Raw genomic sequence first — 27,251 nt, 5'->3', positions numbered from 1 at the left:
AAATGGTCTCCTTTGAAGTAAAAATAAAACTGGGACCTCCAAGTAAACCTGGAATATGCAGGAACTACTCTAAGGCTATCCTCCTGCTATTAAGAGATAACCTGGCAAAATGTCAAGCCCCCATAAACCCTGAGAACACTGCTGCCTATGCAGACCTGTTCACAGAAACCCTGTGCAAGCATGTTAATAGCTGCATAGAGGCAGCTGTGCCCACCAGGAAAAAGTACAGAAGTAACTCAAAAAACAAGCCACCGTGGCAAAATCACAAAATGAATAGGCTATATACCAAAAGGAATAAAAACATGGCAAAAATTAGGAAGTGCAGCACCCAGCAGAAAAAAAGCACTCTCATCAAACTAAACAAACAACTCAGAGGACAAATAAAGTCAACCAACGCCTAATTTGAGGTACGTTTGGCCAGCCAGGTGAAGGACAGCCACAAAGCATATGTCCACAACCTCAAAGGTAATAGTATGCAGATGTCATTGTAAATGGAGCCACCTATAATGAGCCAGAAGACTATGGACTATATGAGGCAGACACCATGGAATTCTTGGTATATGTGTCTCAGGCTGGTACGAGCCTAGCATTGAGCAACATTTTACCTTCTCCAAGGATAATGCCACAATATGAACAAAAGATGATTGACTGTTTAATAACTGGCTTAGTTTCTGGTATCATTATAAGGGGGTGCAATATTTGTCAACATGGAAGGAGATGGTCAACAAACCACACTGCTTTGCCAAGGATGGTCTGCACCTCTCCCCTCTAGGCTTTCGGATATTAGCTAAAACATTGTCTTTCCACACAGTGTCTTTTTTTAGGCAATGTCAAAATGAAAGTACTTCCGACATAGCAAATCAAACCCAAGAAAATCTAAAGATATTTCTGCTCAATGCTAGGTGTCTAAACACAAATTTCCATGACCTTGAAGCTCTCTTCACCCTAGAGAATGCTCACATCTGTCTGGTCACTGAGACATGGTTTAAAGCCGTGGACAGCACACCAACTGTGCAAAGTTATAATGCCTTCCACGCATTTAAACCAGCAATTTCACAGGCAGGGATTAAAGTTGGACGTGTCTCTATTTACAACAAAATTAAATATACTTCAAGGCTGGTCAAACAAAACAATGCATCTAAGCTGCTTCATGTTCAAATCACCGTAGGCAAAATCCATTCACACTTTCTTGCAAGCTATAGGCCCCCCATGACCAAGAAAACCCATACTATGTATTTAAACTTATTAGAAACACTAACCATCTAACCTAATATCATATTTATGGATGACTTTAATTACCCCACTATTAACTAGGAATCCTCTATGACATCAAACATACAGACAGAGAGATTCCTAGATTTTGTAAAAACAATCTCCCTGGACCAGATAGTCAATACACCAACCAGGTGTACAACCATACTGGATCTGGTCCTCACTAATGTGGAAGAGTGCTGCACACCCTCTAGTGTAATGTCTTCCCTGGTAAGGTCAGACCACAAAATGGTCTCCTTTGAAGTAAAAATAAAACTCGGACCCCCAAGTAAACCTGGAATATTCAGGAACTACTCTAAGGCTATCTTCCTGCTATTAAGTGATAACCTGGCAACATTTCACGCCCCCATAAACCCTGAGAACACTGCTGTCTATGCAGAACAGTTCACAGAAACCTTGAACAAGCATGTAGATAGCTGCATAGAGGAAGCAGTACCCACCAAGAAAAAGTACAAAACTAACTCAAAAAACAAGACACCCTGGTGAAATCACAAAATCAATAGGCCATATACCAAAAGTAAGAAAATCATGGCAAAAATTAGAAAGTGCACCACCCAGAAGGAAAAAAGCACTCTTGTCAAACTAAACAAACAACTCAGAGGACAAATAAAGTCTACCAAAGCCTAATATGAGGTATGTTTGGCCACCCAGGTGAAGGACAACCACAAAGCATATGTCCACAACCTCAAAGGTAATTGTATGCAAAGGTCATTGTAAATGGAGCCAACGGCACCTATAATGAGCCAGAAGATATAGAAAACCTCCTGGCTGATAAATTCAGCTCAAACATTACCCCTCTCTCCCCCTCAACCTTCCCTAAAGAAATACCATCAAGTATAAATCCCCCTACTATCATTAGGGAACAGGTCCTTAATGCTCTCTCTAAAAACAAGAACAGTGTATTAATGGGCCCAGACAATGTCCCAGGATGCCTTCTAAATAGCATGAAACATGACCTATCAGGGCCTCTGGAATTACTATTTGACTGCAGCCTCCAAATGGCCATTATGCCTCATGGATGAAGAATAGCACCAGTCGTGCCTCTGCACAAAGTTGGGCAATCTACAGACCCTGGAAACTACAGACCCATATGTCTCACTAGTCTTATATGTAAAGCCATGGAAAGAATTATCATGGAAATGATCAATAAAGATATAGTAAACCTCCAGACACTGGACTCAACCCAGTCAGGTCTCATCAAGGGCAGACCATGCTAACTCAACCCAGTGGATTTCTTTCAGAAGGTAACCAAAACAAAGGATGAGGATAAATGGTTCACACTGCCTACCTTGACCTGGGCAAGGCATTTGACACAATACCCAACTCAGCATTATTGACAAACACAAGAGGATAGGTACAAACTCGTATGTCACCCATTGGATAGTCAACTGGTTCACAGACAGGACCAAGGAAGGTAGAATTGGGAAGTCCAGCTATACAAAGAGGCCATTCATTTCTCAGGGATCAGTCCTTGGACTACTCCTTTTTGGCATTTACTTCTCTGAAGTCAAAGCCAATGTCAATCGTCTCTGGCTTACTAAATTTGCAGATGATTGCAAATTAGGAGATGTCATTGAATCCCACACTGGCAAAAATGCTCTCCAGGAGGGGCTGACACAGACAAATAACTGGTGTCAGAGCCATGGACTAAAATTAAATGCCAAGAAATGCATAATAGTATCCTTTGGGAAGTCAGCTACCCCTGATAACTATCATATTGACAATACACCCCTTATAGAAGACCCAGTAGTCTGGGACTTAGGGAATTAACATAGATAGTAATCTAGTCTTTGACCATCATGTATCTACAGTAGTGAGAAAATCATTGTACATTGCGCAACTTATAAACAAAGGTATGGCATCTAAGTTGAAGGAAGTCATTCCTCCACTATATTCGGCATTCATCAGACCTATCATTGAGTACAGTGCCTCCTTTGGTATGTACCTAACCAGGCATATCCAATAATTTGAATGTTCACAGAGGTTCCTCACTAAAAGAATACAGGGCATAAGTAAAATGTCTTATGCAAACCACCTCAAGGCCCTATCCCTGTATTCTGTCTCCTACCAGCTTTTGAGGGGACATCTATGCCCGGCATACAGGAATTGTCTGACCCCACTCTGATGGGCCTCCTGCATATCCACAAAACAAACAGCACCAGAATCACCCATTATAAAGACTTAAACCTTGCCTGTGATATAAATAGGACCTGTTGTGGCGATAGGTATGTGTCCCAGATACTACCTGTCTGTGGAAGAGGCTCCCCATCCTTGTGAAGCAGAGTTCCTACCTAACTCAATTCAAGTGTAACTTGGATAATTGGATGGGGAACAGGAAATTCATGCCTGGTTTGGCACCATTGTCTCTAATGGACACAGACAACCTGTAAATGGTTCACCTCCCAGGCCCCTGTTTATAAATGTTTCATCTCCTGCACCACTGCTTACACTTATCAAGAGTATCAGAACTTATTAGAGATTTGGGATGCATGGCTAGACTTAAATGAGTCCTTCTGGTTGTTAGCCTAGTAAACACCTATGAACCTATAACATAGACACACACACACACACACACACACACACACACACACACACACACACACACACACACACAAGCAAAAACATGCAACACCAGGATGTATTGACACACACACACACACACACACACACACACACACACACACACACACACACACACACACACACACACACACACATGAACACATGTGTGCGTCCCCACACAGACACACACACACACACACACACACACACACACACACACACACACACACACGCACATATATGCAAACACATACAGCACAAGGATGTATTGACAGACAAAGACACGCTCACACACACACACACACACACACACACACACACACACACACACACACACACACACACACACACACACACACATGAACACATGTGTGTGCCCTCACACACACACACACACACACACACACACACACACACACACACACACACACACACACACACACACACACACACACACACACACACACACACACACACACACATACATGGATACAGACACAAACATACTGATCATGTAGAAACACTACCTGAGATGAAATCCCTTTTAGAATTGTTCCAGTATAATGTTTTCTCTCTCTTCAAGTACCTCTACTACAGTAGTAAATTACTTTGCCTTTTTTATTACACGCTTTGAAATTCTACAGCTAGTAACTGCTGCAGTTTTGAAATGTTTCCTAAGAGCAAAAATAGATCTGAAATGTTCTGTTTCTGAGCATTAAACTGATATTCAGCTCCCTTCACTGTATATTGCAGTGGTTGCAACATTAATGTCACCAATGTTTCTGTAACGTTGGACTCTGCTGACATTCAAAAGGTATTTTATCTGCCAAAAACTACAGTCCAGAGAACTAGTGCCTTCAGTGAGCTTTGATATAATAAGATGCATACCTCTCAACTATATTTCATTAGGAGGAATATTCCTCATTTAGAGTCTTAAAATTACACGCTCCATATTGTTCCACATTAAAAGGGTCTGTCATGCATTCATTGTTAAGATTTTTTAACAACTGTCCAACGGTGATAATACTGAACCATACTAGTTTTTCACCAAAACTTTTTGTATATATGAAAAAGTAGTTATTAAGCATACTGTGAGCTTTCATGTTATAATTGCTAGTAACTATTTGCTCCACATTGTAAGGAGTAGACAGAAAGTGGAGAGCCGTGATATTATATATTTCCTTGAAATGTATCAATATTACTGGAAAATATAACTGGACAATATTTGAAAGCTGGCTGTATCTATACCTCTCAAATGCTTACAGCAAAAAATCTAGACAAAGCTATAAATAATGGAGGGACAAAGGTAGAAAACAAGGGACAATTTTTAAATATTGCACTTAAAGACTTAGGAAGTTAATGGAATAACAAGTTTTGCATTAGCATGAATTTTCTGAAGGGTATGATGTCCAAAATTCAAATGTCTATCAATATTTTCTGACTTCAATCCTCAACAATTTTGTCAATAATTGTCCAGAAAAAAAACTGAATTTTACAAGGAACAAGCTAAAAATATAAGGTAAAAATCTGGACATTCTGCAAAAATCTGGACAGTTGAGAGTTATGCTTGCAACTAAAATGTTTTTTTTTTTTTCAAAGCATACCAACTAGACATTTATGGAAATGTTATGTGATGATAAAACATGTCTGCAACAGTTTATATTTTAATTGTAGTTATAACTATGCACAGATTATTAGATTACAGGGTACAAAATCACCATGAACAGGTATAATTCTGCAATGCAGTTATGCCCTCTACAAAGAATACAAAATTCTGTGTTACACAGCTAATATGATTGCTGAGCTAGGAGACTATATTATTTCAAGTTTTCAAATCATTTTATTCACTTTATAATACTGAGATATTATGGAATTTAAAAACTGCATACTGAAAATGTTATATATATATATATATATATATATATATATATATATATATGTGTGTGTGTGTGTGTGTGTGTGTGTATAGAGAGAGAGAGAGCGAGAGAGAGGGAGGGAGAGGGAGAGAAAGAAAGAGAGATATTTTGTTAAGATATCTTAATCTCCAAAGGGTTTTCTATTATTCTACAAAGGAAAGGCCAAAATATTTTTTACATTTTACTAGCTTATCATGTTTAACCAGCAAACTCTAGGATCCTGGCTTCAGTGAGTGAAGCTGAGTTCCAATGCAACAAAACAAAAATGACAACGGTAGAGATACCTGGTGCCAAGTTGTTGCCAGGTAGTCTTAAATTAGAAACACCAAACTTTTAGGAAAACTTTACAAGCGTTAAAAATTTCAAAAAAAAGATACCATTTCCTTTTCATGAGAACCACTTAATTTTTATTTTATATTATATTATATTATATTATATTATATTATATTATATTACATTATATTATATACAGTAATATTGCGGACAGATGAGCACTGTATGTATGTTCACTTCAAAACAGTTGCAGTCATGATATAAAAATCTTCAGCATAAAGTACAAGGACCATTGTAACACTTGTGGTATAATGGCATAAAGAGGGAAAACTCTTGCTGGACTGTTTTTGTGTAACTCGGTTATCATAGGTTGGCTTTACCATACATATGAAAAAATGGATCACCTTTGTCATTGGTAAACCAACTGAAGAACTCCTCATCCTGCATTTATTATTGGTTCTGGGGGGCTCAACAATGAGTTAATGGTCTATGATGGTAAACAGCCAATCAGGAGTAAGCCATTTGTACTGCAGATAAAGGGTGTGCAATTGATGTTCTGATCAACCACTGGAAAATCAGAACAGCCAGTGGAGATGACGAGCAGGGATGGTATCATGACTTTACAGTGGGGTGGATCAGAATTAAGCAAATGGCCAGTTAAGTGCAAGGAAAGGAAGATCGAGAATTATTTGGTACTGTGTGACTGGGAGGTTAATTGTGTGTTCTGAGTGGTGGTTGTGGTTTTCTTCTGACCCTCGTTCAAACCACAAGTAATTCCACTCCGACCAATATCTTAAATGGTAAGAGTTTGTTCACCCTCAGTTAAAGCACCACCTGTGTCCCTCAGGTCAAAAGAGTTATTACCTTTTTTGATATAGTTTTCATAAAGTTTTAAATACTTTTCAAGAGAACAACTTTGACCCTTCCTCACACAAACAGATTAATAAAGTGCAAGGGGTTGGGAGGGTGGCCTAATGGTTAAGGTGTTTGCCTTACAAACATAAGGTGCATGGTTTGAGTCTTACAAGGGATAATTGGCTAGGCTCAAAATGGCTCGCAAGGGCAGTTAGCTTAGTACTAACCTATGAACCTAAATTCTGGCGCAATGTTTGTCCACATTTATTGGAATAACCCCATATGGTTTCTTCCATTCATTTTCAAACAAATCAAAATTATTTAGAGCCCTTATCAGATGCATCTGCAGTTCCTTTATAGTTTGTTTTAATCATTTTTTACACACACATTTTCAAAACCACCCCCCTTAATCAGTACGACCAACATTACAGTTTTGTTTTTTCCCTCCCCAAGAGACCAATCTGACATAGTTCATGTAGACACACAGGACCATGTGTACTCACTTGGTCCCCATATTATGTTTTTTTAGTAATAAAAGCTTGGCAAAGAGAAACACAGACCTTAGCAGATGACTTTATGGATGATTAACACTTCTTTGAAGAGTCAGTTTTTTTATTTTTAATTTATGGTAATTTTAATATTTAATTTATCTTATTTTATTTTACTTTATCTTACTGGTTGGGCCTGTTTTCTCCCCTTTCTTCTTCTTTTCAGTTCCATGACCATCCAATTTGTTGGGCCCCTTTTCTTGGACCTTTTCCCTGATTTGACCCTCGCCCCTCCACTTCCACCACTCAGGAACCACATTCAGCCACTCAGTCACTTAACATCTTGGGACACTGCCCCCACATGCATCACTCAGTAACCACAGTCAGCTAGCCATCACTCAACATGCTCTGGCTATCACTCCTCCACAACCACCACTCAGAACACACAATTGACCTCCCAATCACACAGCACCAACAAATTCCTGTTCTTCCTTCTCTGACACCTGACTGGCCATTTTCTTAATTCTGGTATACTTCCACAGTGACTTCACAATGTTGTCCCCACTCGACATCCCCACTGGTTGCTCCAGTTTGTCCAATGGTAGATTGGAATGTCAGTTTGCCACCCTTTTCCCATGCTATAAATGGCTTATTTCTAATTGGCTGTTTACCACCATAGACTGTTTATCATTGGTGAGTCCCACAGAACCAATAATAAAAATAGGATGCAGAGTTATTCAGTTGGTTTACCCAATGACAATGTTGACCCATTTTTTCATATGTTTGGTAAAGCTGACCTATGATAACTGAGTTACACAAAAATAGTCCAGTGAGAGTTTTCCCTCTTTATCCCATTATATCATGAAGGTTATGATGGGCCTTGTACTTTATGCTGAAGATTTTTATAACATGGGCACAACTGTTTTAAAATTAACATACATACAGTGCTCATCTGTCCACAATATTACTGTATATAATATAATATAAAATAAAAATTGTGTAGCTCTCATGAAAAGGACATGGCATCTTTTTTGAAAGTTTTAAAGCTCATAAAGTTGTTACATTGAAGGTTTCCTCAAAAATATATGCATTCTGTTGTTGAATGTGACTTCTGCTTTGTATGAATTTGCTGTTTTATATGTGTTGGTGTTCTACTGTACTTGTTGCATTGTTTCTGATAAATAATCAAAGCTTTTCTTACCATAACTTATTGTATGATAAAACAAAGAATACAATTTGATTAATTAATTATTTGAAATGTCCTTGTTTTCTCTGTATGATATTTTATAGCTGGTTCAGGTATTTACAGTTTTGTTAGATATTATATATATGCCGACTTTGAAACTGCTTGATTATGATTTGTCATTGTATACCATCACTTACTATCTCCCCTAGCCAAAATACTAGAAAACAAATACACAGCATGGTCTCTACCCAAAATATAGCACCGCAACTGCCCATCTAAGTTTTACAAATGCAATCAACATACACAGAAGTGATTAATCAAACAGTCACAAACCCCAGTGTAGGCAGGCTCGATTCCTTAGATGATAGAAGTCCAAATAGTGGATGCAAAACAGTAGGTTAGAGATACCAATAAACTGTTTATTTAAAATAAAATAAAAGATGAGCGCTTTCGCTTCACAGCTTCTTCAGATCTATAATGACAATCCTCTAAAACCACAGATATATATACACACCTTAATTAACTAATTAATCATTGGTAATTAACAAACATAAGAATGTTTAAAAAGATAGCTACATTCACCACATCTTATCAAAATGTAGATATAGGGCATGTAGGTCCACAAAAATATATGCACATACAACAATGTAACTAGGTATATAAAAATCAGGATTAATGAAACATCAATCCATTACATTAAAAGACAATTAAAACAATATATCAAGGCAGCCACAAAAAACATAGAGAAACTTCTGTTATTCATGGAGAAGGGGTAATATATAAGCTTCATTATGTGCTTACAGACCAAACAAAAACATAATATAGAAGAGTATATGTGTACAGAAATATATACCTAAATGCATACAATCATTCACTACTTCTATAATGTACTGAAAATATATACAAAATACATCCTGTGTTAAAACAACAAAAAACATATGCAAGTGGTGGTGTGTTGTTTTATTATATTATCAGAATGCATTTTCTGAGATTATCAAGTGTCAAGGAAGCATAACAAATATATATATTACTTATGTGCGGTCACATTAAAATAAGGACTTGATGAATGTGTTTCAGTAAATGAATCAAATTGTGATGTGTGTCTAAAATTATATTCTATCTTATATTCCTTCTCTGTCTCAATTTTGGTTTCAAAGAAACCCTCTCATTGAGGCCAGACCCTTTGTCGGCCTTCAATAACAATATCCACTCATTCTCCCTACCTTCGGTACATGTGTTAATGTCACCTCCTCTTGGGTTCGGACTTAATACTTCTAAGACCTTAAAATTAAAGAAGTGTGAGCTGTCTGTCATCATCACATGCTTTGCTAAAGCATTGTGAGCTGAACCTTTCTTAATGTGATAAATGTGTTCTCTCATTCGATCCCTAAATGGGCGATTAGTTTTCCCTATATAGAATGAAGAACACTTCTGACATATAGCTATATAGACTATATGTGGTGTCATACAGTTAGCTTCTGCTTGGATTGGAAAATGTTTTCTCAAATCCGGGTGATAAAAGTGAGGTGTACTATCTATAAACCTACAGAAATTGCATCGCCCACATGGCTTTGTGTAGCCAATGTTTTTCGGTACTTGAGGACTGGTGGTATAACAAAGCTTCCTCTTCAAATTCTGTTTATTCCTATACATAAATCTAGGGTATTCTCCTACTATAATTTTGAGATCATTGTCTACTAGTAGTATATCCCAATGTTTATTCACTATTCTTCTCAGTTCTAGATGGTCTGACGTGAACTGTGTATTAAACTTAATAAATTTCGGTATCACTGTGTCAGAGTCAAACTCTGTCGGATTTTCTCTTGGTCCAAAATAAGGTAAGCCTCGAGTGAGTCTCAAATCTGAAGCATCCTGAAGGTGTCTACTGATTTCATTAGTGCCATAGCCTCGTTGCACTAACCTGTCATTCAAGTTAGATAGTTCTCTTTCAAAGCATTGATCATTTGGATTAAGTCTAGATGCCCTGATAGCCTGCCCTCTCATGATATTTTTAAAAAATCAGTAGACACCTTCAGGATGCTTCAGATTTGAGACTCACTCGAGGCTTACCTTATTTCGGACCAAGAGAAAATCCGACAGAGTTTGACTCTGACACAGTGATACCGAAATTTATTAAGTTTAATACACAGTTCACGTCAGACCATCTAGAACTGAGAAGAATAGTGAATAAACATTGGGATATACTACTAGTAGACAATGATCTCAAAATTATAGTAGGAGAATACCCTAGATTTATGTATAGGAATAAACAGAATTTGAAGAGGAAGCTTTGTTATACCACCAGTCCTCAAGTACCGAAAAACATTGGCTACACAAAGCCATGTGGGCGATGCAATTTCTGTAGGTTTATAGATAGTACACCTCACTTTTATCACCCGGATTTGAGAAAACATTTTCCAATCCAAGCAGAAGCTAACTATATGACACCACATATAGTCTATATAGTTATATGTCAGAAGTGTTCTTCATTCTATATAGGGAAAACTAATCGCCCATTTAGGGATCGAATGAGAGAACACATTTATCACATTAAGAAAGGTTCAGCTCACAATGCTTTAGCAAAGCATGTGATGATGACAGACAGCTCACACTTCTTTAATTTTAAGGTCTTAGAAGTATTAAGTCCGAACCCAAGAGGAGGTGACATTAACACATGTACCGAAGGTAGGGAGAATGAGTGGATATTGTTATTGAAGGCCGACAAAGGGTCTGGCCTCAATGAGAGGGTTTCTTTGAAACCGAAATTGAAACAGAGAAGGAATATAAGATAGAATATAATTTTAGACACACATCACAATTTGATTCATTTACTGAAACACATTCATCAAGTCCTTATTTTAATGTGACCGCACATAAGTAATATATATATTTGTTATGCTTCCTTGACACTTGATAATCTCAGAAAATGCATTCTGATAATATAATAAAACAACACACCACCACTTGCATATGTTTTTTGTTGTTTTAACACAGGATGTATTTTGTATATATTTTCAGTACATTATAGAAGTAGTGAATGATTGTATGCATTTAGGTATATATTTCTGTACACATATACTCTTCTATATTATGTTTTTGTTTGGTCTGTAAGCACATAATGAAGCTTATATATTACCCCTTCTCCATGAATAACAGAAGTTTCTCTATGTTTTTTGTGGCTGCCTTGATATATTGTTTTAATTGTCTTTTAATGTAATGGATTGATGTTTCATTAATCCTGATTTTTTATATACCTAGTTACATTGTTGTATGTGCATATATTTTTGTGGACCTACATGCCCTATATCTACATTTTGATAAGATGTGGTGAATGTAGCTATCTTTTTAAACATTCTTATGTTTGTTAATTACCAATGATTAATTAGTTAATTAAGGTGTGTATATATATCTGTGGTTTTAGAGGATTATCATTATAGATCTGAAGAAGCTGTGAAGCGAAAGCGCTCATCTTTTATTTTATTTTAAATAAACAGTTTATTGGTATCTCTAACCTACTGTTTTGCATCCACTATTTGGACTTCTATCATCTAAGGAATCGAGCCTGCCTACACTGGGGTTTGTGACTGTTTGATTAAGTATTTCCTATTTTCTGCTCACCCCAGCGTTTTACCTACAGCAGTGACTACCGACTTCTACAATTTATTTAATACACAGAAGTGAAGTAAAACTAGCATCCTCCATTCTTCCTGGACCTATTTAAAGAATTCAACACTGTCTCCCACCAGAAACTCCTTACTGAACTCTCCTCCCTCAGACTCAGGCCTTCATCTCTTTCTTGTTTCCAGAACTACCTAACTGGCAAAAACAAGTAGTTAAATGGCACCAAGATTTCTCCGCTGTCTTGCCAGTCACCATGGGTGTCCCTCAGGACTCAATTCTAGGACTTCTTCTCTTCACTATCTTTATCAATAAACTTTACACTCCAACCCACCTTACCTCTATTGCTTAGTACTAAGATGACTCTACACTCATCTGCTCTGCACCTACCCTACTACAACTTCAAAGAATGACAAACTGTCTTTCACAGCTGTGGAATCCTGGCTAACAAACTCACAACTGATCCTTATTCCAAACAAAACAAAACTAATGCTCTTTGGACCCAATTAATCCATACATTGTATATCCTCATTTCACATCTATTCCTCCAGCAATACCATAATAGTTACATTACCTCAAATGAAGCTACTCAGAGTTCTAGAAGACAATAAAATGAAGTCTGACAAACATATATCTCAGATTATCAAAAACATACACGGGAAACTAGCATCCCTATTTAGAATCAAACCATACCTCACCAACACTACAAGAGAATCAACTGCCAGAACTCATCTACTCTCTACTTTGCTATACAGGTCCCCAGTTTTCACCAACTTAAAGAAAACATATATAGCAAAACTAGAAGCCTGCTACAACAAAATAGTCAAATTTGCAACAAATTCTCCACACAGATCCGACCACTGCTCTGCCCTACAATAACTCAGCTGGTTAGAATTACACAGATACTTAAACTATACCCAGATTATCACTGCCCACAGCCTTATACACCAGCCAGATAAATGCCCTGCCCTCCAAAATCTACTCCAACCCTACATCAATAGACTGGTCCTCCATTCCTCTAACAAATCTCTCCTACAAATTACCAAATCCAATAACAGCACCAGTGACACTCTCTACTCTAACTGTATCTTCAAAAAAAATAACTTAAGCATCACTTGATCAACACCTGACTATGCCCATGCAATAGTCCTGTCTAAATCCCCTTCTTCTTGAACCTTACCTACCCATGCTAACCTTCTTCCACTCTCACTGACCATCATAAATAATTCTACAGTACTCTAAGCTATCTTAATTTCAACTCTCCTTCTCCTATCAGACTACAAATCTACTTGTTTCTCTTTCCCCAGTATACACCCAATTCATATTCTCTCCTGCTTCTCAGTCTATTCAATATAAATCCAACTTTCCTTATCTTCTGCCTCTCCTTCTAACACTACAACATAGCACACCTTACCCTTAACACTCTCCATAGCTCATTCTCTATCTCAACCTAAACCCTTATCCTGCTAACTAATATCTCTCTCTGCTCTCAACCCTGATGAGTCTATGTTCAGCCATCGAATGGAACTTGCATCAAAAGGTTGAACATTGAACCCTATACATCAAAAGTTCATTCAGCACACATTAATTTCATCGATGGGGGAAGTAATTAGTTGGCCACCACTTCTTCATGTGCCCCACCACAGTATTTCAAACCCACCCAGGTGGGGAGTTCATCCCCCAAACCTCTCAACTATATATACCAACTCCAAGACTGCACTACAGTGGGGAAAGGGGCAGATGGGGAAGTGGTGGCCAACTAGTTACTTTCCCCATTAATGAAATGAACATTTGCTGAATGAATGCTTGATAGCTAGGCTCAATGTTCAGCCATTCCATGGAATTTCCATTCAATGGCTGAACATAGATCCCTGTAAGATATGTGTGCTAAGTACACTATACAAAACAAAATTATCTAATTACCTAATAGAATAATTCTGATTGGAATCATATAATTGTAAAGACCACTTGTCTCATGTATATAGTCTCCTTAGTAATAGCAAATGTCTGTAATTAATGTGCAAGTATGTTTTATGTAAGGTGTGTAAAAATGATACGTTATTCATTATTGTGTATTCTTTATTGTTTGGTAAAATCTTCAATGTAATTCTGTAACAAGCTAATGTAATTATACTAATTGTCTCTGGAGTTTTCCTCCCCAGGCCTCTGCTGAAAATGGGCACCTGCCCAGTTGAACTTTCCCAGTAAACAAATGTCAGATAAATAAATAAATAGTTGACGTTCTCCCAAATATTGTCTGAAATCAATCATTGTTAATCCATTACATTGTTTAATAGATATTAAATACATAAATTACAGTATTGGGAGGCTGGAATAAGTAAGGTAATATCTTTGAAACAATAATTATAGATTGGAAGAGAATAAAGTGAGAGGAAGCTGAAAACAGATGACCTTCTTAACATGTTGTAATTTAAAAAGCATCATTCTTTCCATAACAAAAATATTTCACTAGAAATCTCAAAAAAAATTTAAAATGTGCTGAATATGTTTGAACTCATCAAAGTTTAGAATGGGTGGAAATTTAAATTACTTTATATTTCCAGTCTTGACACAGATAATAGGAATACAATAAAAACAAAAGTATTCACGCTTCATCTTATTAACAGTTGGATATGTTTATAAGCTCATGATGATAAGGAAAGATTTAATGAGGTTTGGTAACAAACCAGTTTGTCCAGGGACATCTTCAGGTGGGGTGGTAGGGAGAAATAGTAATGGGATTAAGAGGGTAGGTGAGAAAGCTAGTTGAAGGGGGGGTGAAAAGGTTAAATAGGAAAGTAGGATGATTGGGAGAAAATTAGGTAAGTGTGGGGAGGGGCTTAACGGGTTTTATGCAAGTGTAACTGAGTAAGGAATCACATTTTGGCATGAACTTGCTACAGAACAGGATTATGTGCAAGACAACTGTTAGGAACCTTGGTGGTCAGGTAGGCCTTGGTTTAATAGTAGTATGACTGACGAGGTGAGTATGGAGGTGCAATGGTGGTATAGTATTTTCTTTCCTTTCTAAACTATTCTATTTTCAATTTGAATTGTCCCAAATGTGATATTAGTACATGGTTTTTCGTTGCTACAGTTATTTGCCAAAGGGTAGGAATAAATGGTATACATTAAATAAATTTGGGACTAAATTTATTTTGAAAATTAGTATATCTTCTGTATTTTAAACAATGAGGCGAAGGGGTCCATTGTATTGGACTAAATACGTTTTTAGCATTTAATATCTTTTCCATTTTCTTCTTCATCTTCTCTTTCCTTTACTCAGTTATTTTGTTTAATTTGGTTTATTATTGAGGGTGGGAATGAAGTACGATGGTGGTTAAATGAAGGTATGAATGGAATCATGACATTGCATTACAGAATTTTATTTCTCCGTGAAAGCGTCTTGCAAAGTGCTAAGGAGGTTTCATTCACTGGTAGTAGTGAAGGGCATTTGCAGTGCTTTCTCTTAAATGATTTCAGTGGTGGAGATACTTTAGTTAGTCCTGGTGGTTTGGTTGTTTTCAGCCTGGCTGTAAGTCTCTGTTTAGGGCATTTTTTTAGACGAAGAAGCTCCCCGCACATGTGCAGTGTAGCCTTGATTGTAGGAGGAGGGTGGGAAGTAACGCTGAATAATGGGTATGCAGCATGCCTCTTAAGTGTTCAGATTTTACAGAACGTGCATATTTGCTGCATAATTTTGATTGGTGCCTCATAAATTGTGGGTATTTTCACTTCATACACTTTTACAATTTTCTGGGAAAGAGCTTACTTGATAAAAACCTTGGTTCATCATTCCGTAGTTTTCATAGATGATTTCAACAGGCATTTTAACATTTTACAGCAGTTAAAGAAAGTGTGCCTAGCATTTTTCATAAGCAGCTGTATCACAAGCCCATTTTCAATATGTTTAGTGTTATATTCTCACGAGATTTTAATTATGGGGCTTATAGGTGGTCACTGTATTTAACATATCTTTTATGTAATTTATAGTCTACCAGAAACATACAGCAGCATGGTGCTATGTCATTTTCTTGATGTGTGAAGCAAAGCAGTTCAGACAGGGCCATTCATTGCCTCAGTTGTGGAAAAATGTGTGACTTTTCTGCAGTAATGAAGGGTTTAAACTGAATTGCTTATGTTTGTTTGGTGGTGCTTGTGATTTGGCTGCCAAGGTTTTTATGATGGGGGCAGTAGGGGTGCTATGCAGACAGTTGTATTGAAATAAATAAATAAATACATACATACATAAATATAATTACGTACATTAAGCAAAGGAAGTGAGGGTGATGGGCAGAGTTTCAAAGGGGGAAACACCTGTGCAGAGGATGTTCAACATGAGAGAGAACAAAGCTCTCACCTGTCTAGATTCACTCAACTATACAGATTTTCTCATGACCATATTTTGCCTCGGTTTACTATTAAAATGTCGAACGGCACTACGTCGACTGTACTATAGTCGAACACGGAAGTTCGAAAATAGTAATGTCGACGTCAAAAAAACAATCTAGGAATGGTTTTAACATGGGTCGAGGTAGGTGTTCAGTATTATTCTGAACTACAAACATCTCCCCTACCTCGACCCATGTTAAAACACAGTCCTAAATTGTTTTTTTGACGTCGACATTACTATTTTCGAACTTCCGTGTTCGACTATAGTACAGTCGACATAGTGCCGTTTGACATTTTAATAGTAAACCTTTTGCCTCATAGTTTGGTCTGTTTTTCATAGTAGTGGTTTTCTGGTAAATTGTTGGTAGCTCATTAAAGACTGAAGTTAGGAAACAGTGACAGACATTTGAATCTCAGGCTTCATACCCTTCACAGAATTCATGTTAATGCAAAATCTGTTAGGCTATCAACTTTCTAAGTTTGTAAGAGCAATATTTAAAAATTGTACCTCTTTTGGGCCTTTCTCACACTTTTAAGACTTTGTCTAGATCTCTTGCTCTAAGAGGTTAAGAGGTATGAGTCACAGTCTCTAAATAATGACATACATTGGAATTCAAAGGGGATGCATGCAGCACGATGTCTGTTAATCTAGCCACTTTCTAAGTTGTTAAGTGCAGTCTTTAAAACTGGTCCCTATTATGGGACTTTATCCAAAATTTTATCAGGGTTTCTCCAGGTTTTTGAGCAAAGAGGTTAAGGGCTCTGGCTTCTCTCCTGGCTTGGCCGTTGGTGGTATTGAACCATGGATATATTCCCATGGTTATTGTGCAGTATTTTCAGATGAACAAGGGAGTACATTCTGATTAGCAGCAGTTTTTTTATGAAAGGGGTGGACCATCTAGAGAGAAAAGTGTCTGGTGTGAAAAGCCCAAAACTCCCCAACTGTCTGCCACCAATGTCTATTTACATGTGCTGTACGTTATGCAACCAAAAAAAATAAATACAAATGTGAACTGCATTAAATAGCATGTGAAAGTTTTTCATATTTGGAATGCTGTCTCAAGGGTTGATGAAACATAGTGATGCTTTTGAATGTTTGAGCCATTACTCATAGTGTTGCCTCAAACGTATCCTCCAGTGACTCCTCTGTAATTGCATTACTATAATTTAAAGCCATTATTTTCTGAGCACATTTAAAAGTACAGTGCTCCATGACTAAAAGTTAATAGAAGAAGAAGCTGCCTTAACTATTATTTTATGGAGTGTTAAATAAACTATAGAGTGATAATGCAAATTACTGGACCATGGGTTTCTGTTTCTTTTGGGTGCTTTCACCTTGGTTATATCATTGGTGGTGGCGGTGGTGGCATAGTGGCTTGCAGCGATTGAGATGCTTCCAGTCACCCCACAAGTACCTGGTAGGGTGTTTTTCATTCAGTGAGGCACCCGAGATTAGCGGGCACTTGCCAGTCATGTGTGGTGTGGCGTTAGATACTATGGGTGGAGACCAAGGCATTAATCCAAGTGTGCAGATGGTCTGCTACACCTTTCAACTGTCTAGCTTCTCACAGGATGTCTAGAATTTGTGCAAATTAGTCAGGAGTGAATTCCCTAAATAGTGACAGGCTTTAGAGTTTAAACTTTATATTCTATACAAAATGCAAGGTAACAGAAGACTGTTACGCTAATAACCCTTTCATTTATGAGATCAACTTTTATTGTGCGTGTGCAGAGTTTTAATGTTTTCTTTCTCTTCCCCATCTAAAAGTTTAGCTTCCCATCTAAACTTTTGGTAAGTTTGGTCATGGTATGCGGGGGCTATGTTGGATAAAGCCTTCACTTTAACACAGATGCCATTGCAGGCTCCATAATCTGCAGTATTGGCAGGAAGTACGGAATTATACATTTTTCTTTACCTTGATTATCATCTCCACCATAGTAGTAGAATGTGGGTGATTTGTAAAGCACTGGTCAGAAGTAGTGTTTTGACATTTGTCACAGCTTCAGTGGTTAAATGCTCTAGGGATGTTCCTAGGTCCCACCTTCCACCTCCAGAATGAGGAAGATGCCTCTCATAATGTGGAGGAAATGGGTAAAAACTGGTTCACTAATAACTTTAAAAAGGAAGCTCATAGGAGAGGTAAAATGTGATGATTTTACTTATAGAATATGCTTTTTAATGAAATAATATGATTCAGTTCTATTTACCATTGATATCAATTAAATTGTCAACATGGAATGTGTGACAGACTCCTTGAGTGTGTGAACTTTTTACAACCCCAAATGAGGAACATTCCTCAAAATGAGGTACACTTGAAAGGTATGGGTATGTTATGGATGTATTTTACTCTTGTTTTAAGCATCTTAATTTCAGTGTAGTGTACATGCTGCTGTTAGAGCTCCTTGTAGAGAAAAGCAGCACATGGGGGAAGCTGCTAGGGTTGCACTTTCTAACAGACAAATATGTAGTTTTTATTTAAACTTTTAATTTGTGTAAGAGTGATTTTGCAGTGGACCCATTTTTATGAAATAAGTTAACTTGACCCATTTAGTACTGTATTTGTTCTTGTATGGAGCTTAACAAGGTAACCCAGGTATTTTGATATTTCAGTTATCCCTCATAGCAGTGCTACTGGCAACATCACAAGTTGGTAGCTCACTTTACATTCTGTGTTTAATAGAGTAAACTTACTGTGCTCATGTCATAAGACCATTTTTGGTGCAGTATGTTCTGTCACTGGCTGCTGAAGGATTTGCTGAGGGTTACGGTGGTGCCAGGTTATTAAGGATAGAGGATGCAGAGCATTGCAGCGGCTGAGCAGTTGATTTATTTATTTTTATTTATTTTATTTATTTATTTGCAGTTTGTTAACCAGGAAAGTCCATTGGGCCAAAATGAGCCCATTTTCAATGGAGGCTCGGGGAGACAAACTCCATGTACAATTATTATCAAAGCTAATATCAACAAAGGTAAGTACAATACAGTTTTCAAAACTATTAAAAACACAGTACTATAGAAGACAGAATAATAAAATTTGAGCAAGGTGTAACAAAGAATTGAATGAAATTAAAACATAAGTATTTTGGAGTATATAAGTATAATTTGGAGTGCAGGCACTTATGCACTCAAAGTTTCATGAGGTGAGAGATAGGAAGAATTAGAGCAAGAGAGTAGAACAGTGAAAGGTGAACAGGCTGAGTTATGAGAAAGGAAAAACGGGAGCGGGAGTGGAAATGAAATGAAGGGAGTCATCAGGGTGACTTATGAGAAAGGAAAAAGGGAGAGGGAGTGGAAATGAAATGAAGGGAGTCATCAGGGTGATTTATGAGAAAGGAAAAAGGGAGAGGGAGTGGAAATGAAATGAAGGGAGTCACTACGGTGACTTATGAGAAAGGAAAAAGGGAGAGGGAGTGGAAATGACATGAAGGGAGTCACTACGGTGAGTTATGAGAAAGGAAAAAGGGAGAGGGAGTGGAAATTAAATGAAGGGCGTCACTAGTGTGAGTTATGAGAAAGGAGGAAAGGGAGAGGGAGTGGAAATGAAATGAAGGGAGTCGCTAGGGTGTGTTATGAGAAAGGAAAAAAGGGAGAGGGATTGGAAATGAAACGAAGGGAGTCACTAGTGTGAGTTATGAGAAAGGAAAAAAGGAGAGAGAGTGGAAATGAAATGAAGAGAGTCACTAGGATGAATTATGAGAATGGAGGAAAGGGAGATGGGGTGAGAATTAAATGAAGTAGGTCACTAGGGTGAGTTATGAGAAAGAAAAAGAGAGGGAATGGAAATGAAATGAAGGGAGTAACTAGGGTGAGTTATGAGAAAGGGGGAAAGGGAGAAGGAGTGGAAATGAAATGAAGAGAGTCACTAGAGTGAGATATAAAAAAGGAAAAAAGGGAGAGGGAGTGGAAATGAAATGAAGGGAGTCACTAGGGTGAGTTATGAGAAAGATGGAAAGGGAGAGGAAGTGGAAATGAAATGAAGGGAGTCACTACGCTGAGTTATAAGAAAGGAAAAAAGGGAGAGGGAGTGGAAATGAAATGAAGGGAGGCACTAGAGTGAGATATGAGAAAGAAGGAAAGGGAGAGGGAGTGGAAATGAAAAGAAGGGAGTTACTAGGGTGAGTTATGAAGGGAGAGGGAGTGAAAATGAAATGAAGGGAGTCACTAGGGTGAGTTATGAAGGGAGAGGGAGTGGAAATGGAATGAAGGGAGTCACTAGGGTGAGTTATGAAGGGAGAGGGAGTGGAAATGGAATGAAGGGAGTCACTAGGGTGAGTTATGAAGGGAGAGGGAGTGGAAATGAAATGAAGGGAGTCACTAGGGTGAGTTATGAAGGGAGAGGGAGTGGAAATGGAATGAAGGGAGTCACTAGGGTGAGTTATGAAGGGAGAGGGAGTGGAAATGGAATGAAGGAAGTCACTAGGGTGAGTTATGAGAAAGGAGAAAAACAATTATGGAGGAGCAGAAATGATATACAGGGAGTCAGGTGGGGTGAGAGCATAATTCCCAGTGAGAGGAGAGATGGGAATGGAGCATGGTCTTGAAGGTGAAGTGGTTTGGGGTGATTCAAATGTTGGGGGGAAGTGAATTCCTTAGTTGAGTGAGGGAGAAAGGAAAAAAGGGTGAGGGAGTGGAAATGAAAAGAAGGGAGTTACTAGGGTGAGTTATGAAGGGAGAGGGAGTGGAAATGGAATGAAGGGAGTCACTAGGGTGAGTTATGAGAAAGGAAAAAAGGGTGAGGGAGTGGAAATGAAAAGAAGGGAGTTACTAGGGTAAGTTATGAGAAAGGAGAAAAAAAAAGTATGGAGGAGCAGAAATGATATACAGGGAGTCAGGTGGGGTGAGAGCATAATTCCCAGTGAGAAGAGAGATTAGAATGGAGCATGGTCTTGAAGGTGGAGTGGTTTGGGGTGATTCAAATGTTGGGGGGAAGTGAGAATCATAGTTGAGTGAGGGAGAAAGGAAAAAAGTGATAGGGAGTGGAAATGAAATGAAGGGAGTAACTGGGGTGAGTTATGAGAAATGAAAAAGGAAGAAGGAGTGGAAATGAAATGAAGAGAGTCACTAGGGTGAGTTATGAGAAAGGCGGGAAAGGAGAGGGAGTTGAAATGAAATGAAGTGAGTCACTAGGGTGAGTTATGAGAAAGGAGGAAAGGGAGAAGGAGTGGAAATGAAATGAAGGGAGTCACTAGGGTGAGTTATGAGAAAGGAGGAGAGGGAGTAGGATTAGAAATGAAATGAAGGGAGTCACTAGGGTGAGTTATGAGAAAGGAGGAAAGGGAGAAGGAGTAGAAATGAAATGAAGGGAGTCACTAGGCTGAGTTATGAGAAAGGAGGAGAGGGAGTAGGATTGGAAATGAAATGAAGGGAGTCACTAGGGTGAGTTTAGAAAAAGGAAAAAGGGAGAGGGTGTTAAAATGAAATGAAGGGAGTCACTAGGCTGAGTTATGAGAATGGAGGAAAGGGAGAGGGAGTGGAAATGAATTGAAGGGAGTCACTAGGCTGAGTTATGAGAAAGGAGAAAAAAGTATGGAGGAGCAGAAATGATATACATGGAGTCAGGTGGGGTGAGAGCATAATTCCCAGTGAGAAGAGAGATTAGAATGGAGCATGGTCTTGAAGGTGGAGTGGTTTTGGATGATTCAAATGTTGGGCGAAGTGAATTCCATAGTTGAGTGAGGGAGAAAGGAAAAAAAGGAGCTCATGTCAATGCCATGCACGCATTTCTGGCTGGCCTGACTGTTGCGAGCAGGAACGTCTGACTGGAAATTATGTTCAAACCTGGCTGTTGTGAGTTAAACAAGAACATCTGATTGGAAATTATGTTCAGGAAAGGAGGACCTAAACAGGACAGGAACTACGATATGGAAATTAGTTATGTTCGGGGATCGAAAGTGTGAGAACAGACCTGCTGCAGTAAGTTGGGGAAGAGTGTGTGTGTGTGTGTGTGTGTGTGTGTGTGTGTGTGTGTGTGTGTGTGTGTGTGTGTGTGTGTGTGTGTGTGTGCGCCAGCACTGTAAAAGCTAAACACCATCTGGTCATCAGAATCCCAGTATCATTCCAGAAATCCTGAGAACAGTTTTTTTTTTTTTTTTGCAAGACAAATGTTTTTTCTTTCATAACACTATGCCATGCATGTACATTAAGAGCTTAGGAAAGAATCCAAACATGTTATACTACTGGACAAAAAAATAAAACAAATGTGTGTGGGAAATGTACATTGCTGGCACCCTGTCTGCTTGCTTACTTGTGAACAATGCTTCTGTGGCATTCCTTGCTAGTAGGTTCATATTTTTATAAGTACTTACTAGGCTATTAATCTATGAGGATCTTATGAAGCCTATCCTTGCATTCCCAAGGGAATTATTAGCTCTTGTACTTTGCATTATGTATATGCTGTGAACCTAACATGTTTCTTGAATCCATGAGGGCCATTGATGCTAAAGAAACCCTACATTACCATGATAATTATTAGCCCTTATATTTTGCACTATGAATCTCCAAAGATGGGTTGTGCAAGCAGATTTTGTGTACTTTTATATTTCTCCTCTTCATGAGGGTTACTGGTGATAAACCAGTGATGAATTAAGCAATAACCCATGGATGGGTGTGGGTAATGCTGGATTTATCCACGGTTGGTGTGGCTTTGTCACGAGGGCGACCAAACAAAGGCTACCATGGGTAAATCCAGCATTGCCCACACCCAGACATAGGTTATTACTATTATACAATGACATTATTTAAGAAAAAAAGACTTACTTTTCTTAAATAATGTCATTGTATAATGACTCCATGCTACCCTTCTGCAGGTATCCTGGGGCATTTCTGATGTACTGCACATGCGTAAGGGTTGTGTCCCCATGCTTACACAGTATATCAGTGCTGTGCAGAGGTAGTAATGGAGAAAGGAAGATCTCAGTTGCTTTTTAAGTATCTCGCTATGTTAAACGAGTTTAACATAGCAAGATATCTTTAAAAAAAAAAAAACAACCGAGAAAGGAAGATCTCCATTGCTTTTTTAAGCTATCTCACTATGTTAATTTGTTTAACATAGTGAGATTAAAGCAATGGAGATCTTTTTTTCTTCACTGCTACCTCTGGTCAAGAAAAAAAAAATCGGGATATACTAATGGAAAAAGTCCAGGCCACCGGACCTTTTTCTATCAGTATAGTCTCAGATTTACAACAGGCACACTGGTTGGGCTGGCCAATAAACGTGCTCATTTTTTAATGTTTAGGGCCAGTCATTGCATAATTTGCATTTACCCATCTATTTGCCCAGATTACATTTGAAAGAGTTAGACAAGAACAAGGTCCCTTGAGCATGTATTTCTTTTAGGATTGGGTTTCCATTTCTTTTGGCCATTCTGGCTAACAGCACTGGTCTAGAAAATAAATGTCACAAATGCAGGGGTTAAAACCCATTTAGGTATACTGCTCTTCCATTTTTCTGAAATATATTATACTCACGCCTTTCCTATAAATGAGTCTGTAGTGTGGTTATCTAGTGATCAAGTTCAAGAAATATGAGTAACGAAAGTATGGATTCGACTACATTCTGGTGCAGTTCTTTTTTCGTGCTATCATACGTTTCATTTCCCTGCAATGAAATATTCCTGTTATCAGTTTGTAAATTAAATCAGGGAGTTTGGCACTCTCTAACCAAATTTAGTTATGGAGTCATCTAAAGTTAGGATCATAAGAAGCTACTAGGCTAATGGCCCCAGGGCCCTTACTGAACTAAGACGTTGAGTGGTATGTAAATACTCCACTTCCATCCTGCTCATTCCTTATGTGGTCACATTGTATTCTGCTCACTGTTTGCTTCCCCCTTTTATCTATGTCCTAAACTCCCATTCCCAACATAAAATATGAACAAAAATAGATAGCCAACACAATGGGCATATTCCAAAATCTTTCTGCAGTCATACATAGTGCAACAGTTGGCAGACAGCAATGTTAATGGAGATATATAACCTCAGAGAAATGGCACTCCATGTTCTACAGCAAAAATGAAGAAAATATCGGTATGCACTAACTGGTAATGCTAATGAGCTAAGTATCGCTGTGCGTGCAAATCTATAATAAAGTATATTTAATGCCTTTATTCTAACTTCTTCAGTGGCTCAGTGTACTCAAGCAATTATTTTTATAGTGTTAATGCACAGTGGAGCAGACGATAATGTTGTTGCCAAACACCAAGAGGTTCTCTGGTTCAGCTCTCAGCTGGTGTGCCTTCTGTGTGGAGTTTGCATGTCCTCCCTGCGTTCACTTGGGTTTCCTCTAGGTGCTCTGGTTTCCTCCTACAGTTTATCATCATGCACACCGGCCTGGCCATGTGCATGTATATTTGCTATTGCTACTCATTATGCACACAGTGTAAACGGTGCTGGTTTGGCCATGGTCACAGATGCAGCATTTCTAAGACCCAGAGAAAGTGACCAAAAAAAATTGTTTCTTATTTTATTGCAACAGTTGATATCACAGGACAGTTCTAAAACAAGAACAGCATTGTTTTTATTCTTTCAGCCATTAAATGTAATTTGTGTCAGTGGTGCAAGATATCCTATGCAACTTTTGTGCAGGAGGTTGTGGGGTTTATTCCCACACCAGGTCAATGGATTGCTGCCACTGCAGTACAGGATAAGGCTGGTGTTGAACTGCTGAGTGCATCATTGTTTGAGTGAGATGTTACACCAAAGTTCCATCTACTTGCATTGCTGATATCGCAGGTGGATATAAAAGATCCCACAGCACCCATTAAAAAAGATAGAAGAAGTTCCCCAAAGCCCTGGATGAATTTATTCCGCTAGTATAAATATCACCTTGGATCTCGTCCTGAAAAGAGGCCACTTGTCTAGTGGGACTATCCTGGTCAAAAAAGGGTAAATAAATATCAGAAGGGGATATAATGCTTTGATGCACTTTTGGCATCTGATGCTCACAGCCAGTCTGTAAGAGCAAATTTATGCCATGTATAACCCAGAAGAGGAGAGAAAGGAAGATATGAGGAATATTAAATATTTTCTGGCAAGCAAAGACATACCAGGTGATTATTCTGATGAGAGAAATCTGTTTCCAACAGACTTTTAAAAAAGCACAATAAGTCAGTGTGACTCAGGACTCCCAAAATGAAAGGACATGGTGGCTGTTCACATTGCTGCTAAGCTGGGATTATGTTCTTCCTTGGATCCAGTGAGTGCTGAGCTAGGCTCTGTCACTCTTGAGGCACTGAAATGGATAAAACAACCAGCAAAAATGAAGGAATCAATGACTCTGAATAAAATAAGTGTAATAAAGTAAAAAGCTGATTATACCATAAATAATTGCATTGTTTTTTTAAGACGGTTTTGTGGTTAAATAGCTTACTTGGCATGTAAACCAAATGCAGTGTAGGTTCATAGGTTCATAGTTTGGTACTAGGCTATCGGCCCTAGAGCCTATACAAGCCTAGCCATAACAATGCCCTGGCTATTTCTTCCACAGTATTCACTTCCCTGGACTCCTGTCTAGCAGGGTGGCTGACATGATCCCCGGGGTGAATTTCCTATCTCCCATCCAATCATCAAGGTTCCTTTTGAAGAGGGCCAAAGAGGCGCTTTGCTTGACATGTATAGGCAGTCTATTGCAGAGTCTGGGGAGTCTCTGGATCAGGAACCTATCCCTACAGCATGTTTTGTTCATTGTGATGACAAGGTTTAGATCCCTGGAGCATGTGTCTCTGAGGGATTGGGATTGCTTTAAGTGTAGCATGTCCAACAGCTCTGGGTTTGACATGGTCTTGTATGTTAAGCAGAGATCGCCGCTGAGTAGACGATATGTGATAGAGTATAGGTAGAGTTTTTTTAGATGGTCAGCATAGGGCATCTGCTTTAGGCCTGTGATTCTTTTAGTGAGGTATTTCTGCGGACTTTCCAGTTGTTGCAGATGTCTTGAAAGGTACATACCAAACGGGGTGTTGTATTCTATAAAGGGTCTAATGAGGGATGAGTACAGTGGGACAATGACTTCCTTTTTTCTGGATGAAAAGTCTTAGTGATGAGGTGTGCTGCATAGAAGGATTTTCTGACTGTTGTGGCGATGTGGTTATCGAAGGTGAGACCACTGTCCACCTGTGTCCCTAAGTCTCTTATCACACTTTCGGTGTTTAGTGTATTGCCACCTATGCGGTATTTTATGGGTACACGTTTTTTCCCAAAGGGGATAACTATACATTTCTTGGCATTGAGCTTGAGCCCATGGCTCTGGCACCAAGCATCTGTTTCTGTAAGGTCCTTTTGTAGAATATCCACATCATTTGAGGATTCAATAATGGCTCCCAGTTTGCAGTCATCTGTGAACTTTGTTAGCCAGAGTCCCTTAGTGTTGTCCTGTACTCTTTTTGAAAATAATAAAATGCACTTAAGTTGCATCCATTTTATTGGCTTGCCTGTAGCCTTCAATGCCTTATTTATTTATTTATTTATTTATTTATTTATTTATTTATTTAAAAGTCTGACTGGGTAAAACCCATTTTCAGTAAAGGCCTGGGGAGAAAAGCTCCACATTTAAAGTTACACATGATGTGCATTTATAATTGCAGGGTAAAAAATATCTATACATGATCTTATTTACATGATTTTTAAATATTTTAAATATTTATTAAATGAACATAGCATTTTAACACAAAAACAAGGGAAAATTAATGTACA

Source organism: Protopterus annectens, chromosome 1.part1 (genome assembly GCF_019279795.1).
Source record: "Protopterus annectens isolate FY-2018-M chromosome 1.part1, PAN1.0, whole genome shotgun sequence".
Taxonomy (NCBI): Eukaryota; Metazoa; Chordata; order Ceratodontiformes; family Protopteridae; genus Protopterus; species Protopterus annectens.
The sequence above is the reverse complement of the archived record's forward strand: the minus strand, read 5'-3'. Positions refer to the sequence as shown.